General features: G+C 41.3%; 1 long non-coding RNA gene across 1 annotated transcript in view; it reads right to left on the reverse strand.

The window, feature by feature from the left end:
- Positions 1 to 7,071: 7,071 nt before the first annotated feature.
- The window catches only part of LOC137544338 (uncharacterized), a 38,411-nt gene continuing 32,992 nt past the window's right edge, over positions 7,072 to 12,490 (reverse strand). The window contains exon 3 of the long non-coding RNA XR_011025820.1: positions 7,072 to 7,377. This is a non-coding gene — a long non-coding RNA (uncharacterized lncRNA). The remainder of the gene's footprint in view (positions 7,378 to 12,490) is intronic.

Consider the following 12,490-nt stretch of genomic DNA (forward strand, 5'->3'; position numbering starts at 1 on the left):
GGGCCCTACGGAGCCCCTCTTGTCCAAGACCACTGCACCCCCTTTTGCTACGCCACTGAATAGGACCCACTGACAGCCCAAAGCAATGACCATAGAATTGTCAAACTAACCGGAGCTATGATGTGCAGACAAGTTGTAATACTGCTCATTGCTTTGTGTTATATGCTCCTCTTGAAAATCTACCACAATAATCTCCATTGCCACAGTTAGGGCACTAATGTGCAGTCAGAGGGCAATAATATGCGGTCAGAGACTCAGTACTGGTGCCCAGTGCTTGGTGTTACATGTTGCCCTTATAGTCTAATACAATAAGCCCCACCGACAGTAGAAAGCAATGTTGATGTTGACTTCATTATAACACAAGCTATGCATTAATACTGATAGTCCCTAACCCTATCACAGTGAATCATTAATTTGCAACATTTCTTTATCTTAATTTCTATTCTAATTTCATTACTGATAGATAAAACAAGAGAAAATTAAAACCACCTCATATTCCCTTTAAGACTTGAACCACTTTTTATATGTTGAAGTAAAAAAGGTAATTTCCCAGTTTAATCATATTAACCATAATTCATCTGTTGCAAATAGCTTTCTGTCAAATCCTACTTATAACGTATATAAGCAAAGATCTCCTATCTCCTCTATGGTAGTATATCATATCTCCTAGCCATCTCTGCTCTTCATAAATTTTCAACTAGGTTTCAGGTAGGCAGGTTTCTACATGAATCTCCATCATTCCTTGTAAGCTGGAACTGTCAGGTGTGCACACTGTGTAACACATTTGGAGTCATGCTGTACAGTACCACTACCGAGGAGTGTTCGGGCATGCCTCTAGTTAATGTGAAATATGTAAACACCATCCCTATTGTATGCACATTTCACAGGGAAACTTTTAATCAATGTGGAATATGAGATGGGATGTGTTGATGTGACTCTCATTCATCAAGCTTTAGACTCCGTGAACAGCTTTCATAGGCACATATAGGCAATTTTACTGAAAATACTATAATTAATAAAAGTGAATATGTTTTACAATATTTATCAACTATTTAGTGAGTGTTTGGTGCATCACTGTGGAATGTTTGATTACAGTGTGTTCTGAAGTTAGTAGAAATAATACCTTGGGCTCGATTCCTAAAGCGGTGATAACCCAGTTATCACGCCTAAAAGACTTTAGGCATGATAACCATTGCGCCACGCTGGTGAAAAGCCCCTAATCACGCCTAAACTCAGTTTAGGTGTGATAAGTTTAGTCGTGATAAGTTTAAATAAGTTTAGATTGCGGCAAAGTCCCGCGTGCAAAGCAGCGCCATCAAACTCTATGCGACGTTTCGCGCGCACCAGACTTTGCTAGCGCAAAACTTTTGATCAGCTGTGCACTACGTTGCTAACCCAGTTGGTGCTATAGTTATCACACCTAAACTTATCACACCTAAACTTATCACACCTAAACTTATCACGCCTAAACTTATCACGCCGAAACTGAGTTTAGGCATGATAAGGGGCTTTTCACCAGAGTGCTAACTGTTAGACCGCTTTTGTGAATCAAGCCCTTTGTCTCCCAGAATGCTCTGAGTGGAGTATTCCGCATAGCTAAAACGTCTAGGCAAAACATCACAGGGAGGGTGGTGCTACATACCAATATACAGATATGGGAAGTGTTTCTGATAATGAAACCAGGATAATTAATGTGGATATCCTGAATAATTGACAACATTCTACTATATGTCATTAGAGTTCCTCTTGAACTGGAATTCATAATTACTCTGTCAGGTATGTCCTACCTTCATCACACACAATACACAATCCTGTTGGTAGGCAATATACTTCCTCTTATTACCGTAAATCATTGAACAAATGACAGTGGCGGTAAACATTTGTGAATCTGAAATAAGCTCATTTATGTGCTGCGTGGTGTACATAACACAGTCTCAGTGGGAAATATTGTTGTTACTGATATTTCAGTTGCTTCTTAGTGAAAGTTAGTAGCATATTTCACAAATATGATTCTATTCAAATAATATTTGTTGCATTAATAGCAATGATTGACAGGAATAAAAAAAACTCATTACAGCTGAATTTAGCTCTAAATCCTATGAGAGAGTTACACTGCCAATCATATACACTGTTGGAGGATTACCAGTCAATAAGCCACGCTCTTGTCTATCACACAGGAGAGTGTTTGTGGAAAATGTTTGCATTGAATTATTCTAAACTGCTGTTATTTCCAACAGTTTCTTCTCATTTAAGGTGTTGTTTCTTTGCCACAAACAAAATCCGTTTTCTGTTTATCTCATTGTAAAGAACAGGCTGGCATCATTCCCTTAACTTTTCTTCTAGTCTTATAAAGCGTACATGTTCTGCCAATGCCCTAGCACAGCAACCGAGTTGATATTTTAATAATTGGCAGTTTTTGCTGACAAACTGGCAATGTTTACAAAAACTGATGTTCATATTTGCAAAATCCCTGAAATAAGTGGGCCACCAAAGGTATTTAGCAAGGAGCAGTTAAAAATGGCGCAAGATGAGCTTTGTTTAAAAAGGCGGTTGCAATGCTGCAAATAGAAGGTGTTTGTAGCCACAATCTGCATAGCGGGCAGCTACAGCGATAGCTGTTAAAGCAAGTGCTCTTTTAAACAAGAAGCCAGGGGCTAAAGTTAGACGGGGGGGTTAAGGGTTAGGCACCATGGGGGGGGGGGGTTGTTAAGGGTTAGGCACCACCAGCCATGGGGCGTAACTAGAGGGGAGCAGCAACTGCGGCTGCAGGGGGTCCAGAGCTGTGGGGGCCGCGTCTCCTAACCTTACCTCCCTCCTTTACAGGGGGACCATGCTTCAAATCAGGTGTTTTTATGGCTACATTTGTTATGGGTATGAAGACAATGATGGCCACACTTGTTTATTGACGCCTGTAAGATGGGCCCCTAGGCTGTGAAGGTCACCAAGGGAGGCAAGGAAAGGGATGTGAACATTGGTTTGGGCCCCATCAGAGTTTAGCAGGGGATCCCTATGAATTGTAGTTGCGCTATTGCAGCCAGCGGAGGCTTCTGTGTGAGAGTAGGGAGAGGTTAGGTCTTAGTAAGATATTGGTAAATAAAACCAATATTTTACTAGATGGTTGTAGTAAAATATCAGTAAATCCTATACAATAAAACCCCTGTGTCTCTGCATCCTCCTCCTGTGTGTCCCTGTGTCCGTGCTTTTACATACCGCACATGTGCGGCACACGGGCGGCAGTTAGAGCAGGAGGAGGACAGAGCCAGGGTGTTTGCAGGCACGGTGCGCTAACATGTGGCGGTGGGCGGCGGTGGTGACAGGCGGGAGGGGGGGGGGGTTGTGAGGGAGGCCTAGAGCCTGTTATATAATCTTAGGTCGACTCGTTTACCAATATTTTACTACCGCTATAAATGCAGTATATGGATATCGGTAAATGTACTGATATTCTACTACAGCTATCCTGCATCCTTTTAAACAGGCATTTTTTTTAAATGTATGCATTAAATATACCTGAAGTGAGAGGGATATGGAGGCTGCCATATGTATTGCTTTTTAAACAACACCAGTTGCCTGGCAGTTCTGCTGATCTCTTTGGCTGCAGTAGTGTCCGAATCAAACACCTGAAAAAAGTATGTAGCTAATCAAGTAAGACTTTGGTCAGAAACACCTGATCTGCATGCTTGCTCAGGGTACATGGCTAAAAGAATTACAGGCTGAGGATCAACAGGATAGCCAGGCAATATATATTGTTTGAAATGAAATAAATATGTCAGCTTCCATATCCCTCTCGCTTCAGGTGCACTTCAAAAACCTCTTTAGTACTTAAAGAGAACCTGAGACGCAAGGGAAGAACAGTATTATACATACCTGGGGCTTCCTCCAGCCCTCTCCACGCAGATCGCTCCCTCGCCCCCATCCTCCGCCTCCTAGATGTTTTCAAATTGCCGTAAGAAAGACCTCCAGTCCATGGCGCAGTGCGCATGGCACAGAACGCTCCCAGCTACTGGATCGTGATGGGAGGAGCGCGCTTGGCCAGTTTTAGAAGATCCAGGAGTCGGAGGCGGGCGGCGAGGGAGCGAACTGCATGGACGGAGCTGGAGGAAGCCCCATGTATGTATTATTTTTTTCCGTCTCCCTGTCTTAGGTACACTTTAAGAATTGTGTACCTAACTCAAGAGCAAAATGCAGGACACTTGTCAGAATGTAAGTTCTCTGTGTGTCATCCTGAACTGTAACTTTCTGATTACTTCAGGTTTGTACTTTTAACCTCTTATCTAGCATGCAAAAGATGCACAAGTTGATTCTAACTTTATATCCACCCTTTCCCCTTACTCATCATAACTTACTACCACCTGGCTACAGGATCTACAGGACCTACTGTATATTGGACAGCATTACTTCAATGTCAAAATAATTGCCAGTCATAGCAAGCCTCCTTCTGAAATACAGTAAAACATTGCATTGCAAATAACTTGGTTTGCAAGCATTTTGTAAGACAAGCAAAACATGTTTTTATTTGCTTTTGCCTTGATAAGCAAGCAACATCTTAGTACAGTACGTATACACACGTCATGTCAGTACAACTGAGCTGATGTTTCTTCTTTTTTATTTGCTGCAGGATTCTTCTTGTACAAATGTTGTGACTGTTCCATGTCATTTTTTTGTGAAATCTTTAAAGGGAGGCAAAAGCAACTGTCATTGGATAAGTTCCTCGTTAAAGTACTAAAAAAAGGTGAGCCAACAGATAGCAATTATTCCATTGTAGTGAAAGTCTTCCTACACAATAATCCCCATCCTCTTGTCTTCATCAGCCACAATTATTTTCAGATGTAAAGTGCACGTTTATTTGTTTTACTGTATGTATGTTTTCTGTATACAGATAAGTACTCTGTATAAAACATTTTTCTATAAATGTTTTTGGATTGTGGAATGAATTGTCTAAGTTTCCATGAATTCTTATGCTGAAATTCACTTTCATATATGAGTGCTTTGAATTACAAGCATTTTTCTGAAACAAATTATGCTCATAAACCAAAACTCCACTGTAGCTGTTTGGGGATCTTCTAGTTGGTAAGATCTGCTTCAGTATTTGTAAAACTAGACAAAACATCCTGCAGATCCTGATAGTGATTCTGGGCACTGTATTTAGGTTTTGTAAGAACTGGTATATGCATTGCAATAGATTGTACACTTATTATCTCCTAGTTCAGCACCATGGAGAGAGATCCTTCTTCTTGTGATATCTATACCTAAAGCTTCCATAGGCTTATAGATTGCCATCTGACATTGTAAAATGATCAATTTCTCTCTGAAAACCTACCATACATGTCTATCAATCAATTTTCAATAGATTTCACCAGAGAATCTTTAGAAAATGTATCAAACTGCAGTGTTGCACTGTTCAATACAGCAACACCAGAGGCTAGCGATGGCAAAACTGTTCACCAGGTGGATGGTTCCAAGCGAACAGTCACTGTTCACCTGCTCACGATAGACACAAACAGTTCCAGCCATTTACGCCCACCCTTTACTTTCCCATAGGGCCATTTCATGACCCTTCAATCTAAAGTCAGGTGGGACAGGATGGCCAAACTGACCTGCTCACCACCCGAGGGACCTCCCAATAGTCCTTTTTGAGGACTCATCCTGACCAAAAAAAGTCATTTTGTGCACTGATATTGACCCTGCGGTACTGATATTTTGTTATTGTGGTGTGGTGTGTGTTATAGCAACACAACACCCGTATACAGTGTAGTGTGTGGCTGGCTGCGTGACTATTCTAGCCCACTGTCACTATGCATAAGTGGTTGTTTGTCACTGATCCCCACACAGTGTCACCCTTATCACCTTACTGTGCATTATTTTAGGCGTAAACAGCGTTAGGTTAGCGTATTAATACTTAATAGCGGTAGGTTAGAATTAGAAGTAGGTAAGGTGGGTGAGTTTTAGTCTTAGATAGTGGTAGGTCAGTGTTAGGAGGTAATAGAGGAAGGGATAGTGTGAGGGGAAGGGCACCAAGTAGTAGAATAGCAGCAGAATTACCTATATAGCAGCTGTGCCGTGTGCACCCAAATTTCCTCGGTGCCCTTTTTTGCATATATACCATTAGCATACTTACAGACACTTGAAATACATATCATGTGTAATTTGTTGAAATTCTTCCAAAGAATTATTGTTAATTGTTTAGAGCACTGCTGCTGATGTGCAGATTGCAGCATCACAATCCAACCAATCACAATTTAGTTCATTGAAATCTGATAAGTGAAAATTAACTTGATTGATTGCTACAGGTTACTGCAATTTGCAATCCATATCATTATTGCTTTTCTTTGCTTTATTGAATAGGGAAAATTACACATTTGATGGGTCAACAAACTTCGCTAGGATAGTAAGAAAACAGAAAGGCGGAGAATAGATAAATGGATAGGTAATAAGTGTCTCAAAACAATAGTAAAAAATGTGTGTCACTCAAAAAAATAGTGTTTTTACAACAACAGCATACACAGGTCCCCCTTTTAAAGCACTGGAGTGTACTCATCAATGTCTGACACCATCAAACATTTGACAGTGTCAGGCAGCTTATCTAAAATGTGTAGTAGACAGATTTATCCCCTGAGGCAAAAACTGCAAACATTTCTGGAGATTTTTACTTAAAAAGGTTGTTGATCTGGGCTCTTTGTTTGAATCTTTTTTTTTATCCTCCTTATGGTGCCCATACATGGTACAATTATTTTCATCCAATCTTACCATTTCTATGTAGAATAAGGGTAAATTAAGTGAATATACTGAAAGGATAATTTAGACAGTTCCCTTTAATTACATAGAAATGTTAAGATTGGATGAAAAAAATGTACTATGTATAGGCACCATAAGGAAGAGCTTTATAACTTTTAGTGTATTTTTAAACTTAGATTAATTAATAAAGCTCTGCTTTACATCAAGTATTTTATCAATATATCATTCTTATAATTTTGGTTTTGCATAGCTAACTGCATAATAAAGTCAAACTTGCAAAAACTGCCCCTAATTTAATAAGTCTACAGTATTTTATCAGATGGATAAAGTCTTTTGCAGTGAGATTTCAGAGAGAGATTTATTTCGTTAAAATTGCTTTGTCAGCCATAAATTCAAATTCCATTTACAAAATGCTCTGTGTTTATTATGCATCCTGCAGCCATACCCTGCATTGTAAGCACTCCAATCTATTCAGAAATCATTTTCTGTTGTCAGCCTGGCTTGATTTTTGCCATCGACGATGAAAGGGAAGCTTGTCATCTCCCCTCCCACATTCCTGATCCTCACTGATTGGCTGAGGGCAGTACGGTGTGAAGCTGCTGAAATCTGATCTTGTTGTCTTCCCATGTTTACAAAGCAAGCTAGCTAGGAGGAAATAAAAGTAATGGAGGAAATTACATCAGGAGTGGCTTCAGTCAGAGGAAATTAAAAAGGCATATGCCAGGAACAAAATTCTCTTTATTTACTATATAAAATTCACTAAAATCAAAATGTGGACAGTACAATGCATATGTTATGTAAGTAGAAAAAGTAGTTATACATATACAATATATATATATATATTTCCTGGTATAGTATTGCTGTCCCTGCTGCTTTAAGTGCAGTTGTTTCCACTAGGGGTGATTCAGAGCAATTTCTTGCATGCAAATCTGGACTGGGGATTGCAAGTTATTGAAGTCAATAGGATTTGATTGCAGGAAAAAAAATCGGCGGTTGGCAACATTTCCTCCCCTTAGCCATGCATGGCACAGGTAGAGGGATTCGGATGGTTACTTGCATCAGACTGTAGGTGTCTGTCACAGAGACGGAATGCCAGTTCAAGTTTTGTGGAAAGAGGCAGGAACATACTGCATGTGTTCTCAATGGGAAGATGTCCCAGATGCCAATTTCTAGTGTGAGTGCTAACAAGAAGCAAGAGGAAATCCCCATGGTGGAGAGACAGAAACAAGCAATAAAAACAAGATTCTTACTGTCCCCCACCTTGTCCAAAGCTAAGTAAAAAGTTTTGGCTGGAGGTTAATTGTAAGCCTCCTCTATTAGAAATGTTGTAGGGAGTTTTGAAGGATGTGCACTGTATTAAGCCACTTCGTACATGACTCTTCAAACCAAACTTTGGTAGTGGATTGTGTAACGTTCTCAAGAACGTTAAAGGACACATGACCCGAGGCAAAGTTAGTATGTTCATGCTGGATCCACATACCTCTGTGCGCTGTACGTTCATTTCCTCTTACCCCCAGTCCCTGAAATCACTCTGAAGTAAAGCTTTCAGGTTTGGGGCAGAGAAGAAGAGGAAATGAGAGGGTGATAGGAGGGAACATCATTACAAGTCTGCCTCTTCCTGTTGGAAAATTTGACTTTAGCTATAAGTCACATTTTTAAAGGAGTGATTATGGAAACCAGGGGGAATGAAGAGAAGATCAGACAACATACAGAGGTATGTGATTCCAGCATGCACATACCTCTGTGCTTACCTTAGATAACTTTGCCTCAGGTCAGGTGTACTTTAAGCTGTCTAAAAATAAGGTCTAATATCAAGCAGAATTGCTTTCCTATAAGCAAGGATGAGCAAAAACACTCTCACGAAGTGAGAGCATCCTGCAGAGTGCGGAAGGCCAGAGTGGAAAATGCAGGGTTAACTCATCAGCCTCCCACCTGCATTCCTGTGTATTCCATTTGTGTAGGCTTCCACATTCTGCTCTGAATGCTGAAGTGTACACTGGTGGAAAGCACCAAGATGCAGGTGGAAGCCAGTTGAGTTAACTCTGCATTTCCCTTGATTGCCTCTTTCATTCTGCAGGATGTTCTCACTTTTCGCAGGCATGTTTTCACGCCTCCCAACCTATAGCCAAGTTGCTAATAAATATGAAAACTGTAACATTTCAGGTTCTAAAGCAGAAAGATGGTAATGTTCATAACAACAAGGTAAGTCCGTAACTGAGTGATACCCACTATGTTATTAGAACATGGGCACGAGAGGGAAATGACTGTTGTACTGCATTTCTCCTCAGGGCAGGTAATATAAAGTTTAGAATTACCCCTGCCTATACGCCCAGCACTCTCATTCAATTGGTTATGGTTAAGAGAAAGCTGAAGAGGATACTTGGTGATACAGTAAGGTAAGCAATTTTATTAATGAGGCAGCTGGATTGGGTTTCTGATTTTCCATTGTAGCATCTTATTCATAAGAGCACTTCCTCTTTAACCAAAAAAACAAAACAAAACAAAAAAAACAATGCAGTAATTTAAGAATCATTTCAGATTGTTCATTTTATGCAATGTGTAAGCAGTTTTACTCTGAAACATTTGAAAACATTTAAATGACTGAAAATTGCAATTCCTTGCTTATGCTGCGTCATTAGTTCTGAGTATACAATGTATAAAAACAAACTTTATACTACATTACTGCTCTGGGCGAATCAAAATAGTCACTCTGCACCTTGTTTTGGAGAATTGACCCATAATTTATTTTGCAATAGGGTCCAGTTAACATGGTTGATTAAATACGTTAACAACATGATCAGGGTTTGCTTAGAAAAAACTGTTTCTGTTTCTTTTCTGTTCTAATTATTGTCAGCAATTTTAGTAAATCACTATCTGAAATACAATGCGACCATTATTTCTCCACTTCTTCTCAACTGACCTCATGGAAATCAGGCAACGTAATCTGAGATCTGCATGCTGTTGCTGGGCATGTTTACACATAATCAGTGAGAAATAACTAACAAATATCTCAGGGATGGTTGAAGCCAAAAGTGGGGCCCAGTGCAGAATAAATGTAGAGGGCCCAATACAAGTGGGTGTGGTCATAACAGATCATGGGTGGATATTTTCTACATATCTATTAGGTCTTATATATACATGACTGGGCCACAAGCAACTACCACTATGACTCATGCACACACATGTTCCTAAGAAAGAGATAACAACTTGTAATAATGTAAATGGTCGTAAATGGTCGAAAAAAACCCAAAAAAACTACCATACCATTATTATTATATTATTATTCTGTATCTTAATAGCACTGATATAATGTTTTTATGCAATACTTATGGGGAGACTTGAAAAGCTGTCCCATGATGCTCTGGACCTCTGAAACATCCAACTGGTAGCCGGGGATGAGCTGGGCTGGGGAATATTATATGTGATATATATTATTATATTTCATCCCTTGTCAAAGTAGCAGTATGCGGTGGAGCACTCCTCAGTTGCTGTCAATGTCGACGTGCCTGGTCAGTCTGTCAGCACTACAGACTCTTCAGCAATTGTATAGACAATGACCGGCACCATCTGTAGTATTATGCTCTTTTTATTCAATAAGAAGTCATGTACAGCCTATATTCAATGGCGACGTTTCGGAGCACAGCTCCTTTCTCAAGCCAGGCGTATACAGACTACAAGTTACATCATAGTACATCCATTTATATACACAACTAGCTGATTGCCCGGCGTTGCCCGGGTATGTATTTTGGTATCAATAATTTGCATTGAAATGAAAAAATCTGATTGGCTGTTTGTGGCTCCACACCCTTTTCTGAATTTGAACCCCAGTCACTCAATAACCAACTGTACCAGGTTTGAGGCCTGTGCCATTAACAGTGCAAGAATGGTAGCAATTAAATATTCCCATTGAAAAGCAATAGGTGAAGTTTGATACACTTTTGTAGGCTCCACCCACTTTTCTGAATATTAATCCCAGTCACCCAGTGACCAACTGTGCAAAGTTTAAAAACCCTGCCATTAACAGTGTAAGAATAGCTGCAGTTTACATTTTCCCAGTGAAATTTGTATTTGTCTCCACCAATTGATGACCCGGCATTGCCCGTGTATGTATTTGGCTGGTGTTAGCTCCGGCCACTTTATAACCCTAACGGACAAACACTCAATTACCAAGTTTGTGAGCTTTGGGGTCCTTGGCATCAATAATTTGTATATTCCAATAGAAATTAAACAAATCAGATTGGCTGTTTGTGGCTACACCCCCTCTCCAGCATTTGAACCCCAGTCACCCAATGACCAACTGTAGCAGGTTTGAGGCATCTGCTATTAACAGTGGAAAAATGGCAGCAATTGAAATTATCCACTTGAAAATCAACAGGTGAATTTTGATTGGCTATTATAGGTTCCACCCACTTCCCTGAATATTAATCTCAGTCCCTCAGTGACCATCTGGGCAAAGTTTGGGAACCCTGCCATAAACAGTTTAAGAAGGGCTGCAGTTTACACTTTCCCAGTGAAATTTGTTTTTGGCATGACCAAGTTTGTGAGCTTTGGGGTCCTTGGCATCAATAATTTGTATTTTCCCATGAAATGAAACCAATCTGATTCACTGTTTGTGGCTCTGTCCCCTTTTCTGAATTTGATCCCCTGTGACCCAATGACCAACTGTACCAGGTCTGAGGCTTGTGCCATTAACCACTTGCCGACCGCACGCTTATACCGTGCATCGGCAAAGTGGCAGCTGCAGGACCAGCGACGCAGTATTGCGTCGCCAGCTGCAGCCTAATTAATCAGGAAGCAGCCGCTTGTACAAGCGGCTGCTTCCTGTCAATTCACGGCGGGGGGCTCCGTGAATAGCCTGCGGGCCGCCGATGGCGGCTCGCAGGCTAAATGTAAACACAAGCGGAAATAATCCGCTTTGTTTACATTTGTACGGCGCTGCTGCGCAGCAGCGCCGTAAGGCAGATCGGCGATCCCCGGCCAATCAGCGGCCGGGGATCGCCTCCATGTGACAGGGGACGTCCTGTCACTGGCTGCACAGGACGGATAGCGTCCTGTGCAGCCCAGATCTCCCGGGGGTGGCAGGTAGGAGAGGGAGGGGGAGGATTTCGCCGCGGAGGGGGGCTTTGAGGTGCCCCCCCCCCCCCCGCAAAATGCCAGCCAGGAGGAGCGATCAGACCCCCCCTGCACATCATCCCCCTAGTGGGGAAAAAAGGGGGGCGATCTGATCGCTCTGAGTGCCCTTTGATCTGTGCTGGGGGCTGCAGAGCCCACCCAGCACAGATCATCTAAAACAGCGCTGGTCCTTAAGGGGGGGTAAAGGGTGGGTCCTCAAGTGGTTAACAGTGCAAGAATGGCAGCAATTGTAATTTTCTCCTTGAAAAGCGACATGTGATTTTTGATTGGCATTTTAAGGTTCCACCCACTTTTCTGAACATTAATCCCAGTCACCCAGTAAGCAGCTATGCTAAGTTTGAGAACCCTTCCATTAACAGTGAAGAAGGGCTGCAGTTTACAATTTCCCAGAAAAATCTGTTTTAACTCCTCCCACTTTTTGTAACCTGGACACACAGTCACTACACAATGACCAAGTTTGTGAGCTTTTGGGTTCCTGGCATCAAAATTGTGGTAATGGAAGCAGTTTATCCAGCAAAGAAATCTGGCTGTTTTTGGCTCCGCCCCTTTACTGAATTTGAACCCCAGACACTTAACGACCGACTGTAGCAGGTTTGAGGCCTCTGCCATTAACAGTGTAAGAATG

The sequence above is a fragment of the Hyperolius riggenbachi genome, chromosome 2 (genome assembly GCF_040937935.1).
Source record: "Hyperolius riggenbachi isolate aHypRig1 chromosome 2, aHypRig1.pri, whole genome shotgun sequence".
Classification (NCBI taxonomy): Eukaryota; Metazoa; Chordata; class Amphibia; order Anura; family Hyperoliidae; genus Hyperolius; species Hyperolius riggenbachi.